The sequence below is a fragment of the Helianthus annuus genome, chromosome 10, assembly GCF_002127325.2.
Source record: "Helianthus annuus cultivar XRQ/B chromosome 10, HanXRQr2.0-SUNRISE, whole genome shotgun sequence".
In the NCBI taxonomy this organism is placed as follows: domain Eukaryota; kingdom Viridiplantae; phylum Streptophyta; class Magnoliopsida; order Asterales; family Asteraceae; genus Helianthus; species Helianthus annuus.
Window position 1 is genome coordinate 8,507,620 of NC_035442.2, and position 1,931 is coordinate 8,509,550.

Below are 1,931 nucleotides of genomic sequence, written 5' to 3' on the forward strand. Positions count from 1 at the left end.
ACATGTAACTCTTGATGTCACTTTTGTACGTTTTAAACTAGTAGGGATGTTAATCCTAAATACTCTAATCATGTAAGAGTATTAAACGTAACAACTTTTTGTTAACCCGTATTTTACGCAAACTAAATGCGTATTTAGTAGTAAATTCATATTAAATTAATATGGGTGTTACAGAATACCCCTCAATACACAAACATCCAATAACAATCATCCAAGCAGAACATCATAGACACAAGCACAAAGTGTAAACAGTCTCAGACAATTAAAAAGTCATCCTCATCGACCGAATACCCCTGAATACACAAACATTTAACAAAAATTATCTTAACATAGCATCATAGGCCCAAATGAAAAGTGTAAACAGTATCCGAAAACTAAAGAATCATCCTCATCGACCAAATAACATTGAATACACAAACATCCGAAAACCTTCAAACACATGCAATCAACCCAAAAGTTTGTGAATGCATGATTAAAACAAAAAACAACATCAAATGAGTGTATACCCAACATCATAAAGTATTCGTCAAAAGCAACCGACAACCAAAAAGTATGAATCGCGAAAAAACAAACTCTAACATACGCATTCAGTACAAAAAAAACATCCGAAAAATCAGCGAATGACGTCGTTGGAGAAGGATTCGACAACAACAGTAACACAAAGCAAGAGATGGACACACAAAGCCCCAACCAACCAAAGTCGTACAAACATCAAAACAAAAGAAACCACACGATCAAGCAAGGTACAACAACAAACCATACAAAATTTTTACCTAAATTGGCTAGAGAGGTAGTTCGTGAGAAGAGAGAGAGAGAGTAAAGGGTAAATGGGCGGTGAGGAGTGAGCCTTTTAAAGTCCCCACCGACCTAATAAATCGTACAAACTAAGCAACAAAAGAAACAACACACCTAAAGCAATGAAAAACAACAAAGCCAAAAGTATGCATAACAATCTTACTAATAAACATTATATAAATAGAGTTAAATGGTAAGATAAAAGGTTCTTTATGAATACGTTATATGCACAAAGCATAAACTAGTGTTTATAATTGTATAAATAAAGTTATCAATACACAGTTACAATACAAAATTATGTTGTGGCACGCAAACTGTTTCTACACGAGTAGTAAAAAAACTATCAAAGCCAACTTGTATCGAAACCAAAAATGTAGTAAAAAAACTATCAAAGCCAACTTGTATCGAAACCAAAAATTACAAAAATATGAGTACTGGTACTGATTCGATAAAATATGTGTGTACTGCAAAATTTTAAAGTTTATTTACGATGATTTATCTGCACAAAAATTGTTTCATGGGACCAAAAAGTAAAGTCTGATATTTTTCAAAAGATAAAGACACACGATTTACATTTAATCAAACAAAATTGACAAATACTGATGTCGGTTCGATGCCTATAGATGTCAATTCCTTTCGTTATGGAACCGGTACTCGATATAGTTTACTACAAACAAATATATTTACAATGGTTTCATTACACAAAAGTATTATGACGTAACCGAAAATTTGACATCGTATTTTACATAGATCGAAACTTTAAAAACAAATACCGACACTAGTACTGATCTTGTTAAGGTGATCTCGAGTGTTTAGGCCTTTGCTGTTTAACAAAAAGTCTTTTAGTCTTTGTAATATATAAGTCATGTCCCCATGATATATTTTTTTGGCCATTCAACCTTGATCATAGATTTAAAGGTTGTGAATTGCTTTAATGCAATTAAACCACGTTAATCTTCATTCTACATCCATGATCCACCCCAATGCTATTAACCTTGCTTTTATTAAAGTTTACAGTGATAGTCGAAGCAAGAACACATCTCATTGATCATGTTTTTGGATGACCACTCACTAGTGAACATCATAGCGACAACATAAGCATACATTACCTTTGTGAATTGTGAGAGTAGGACTGA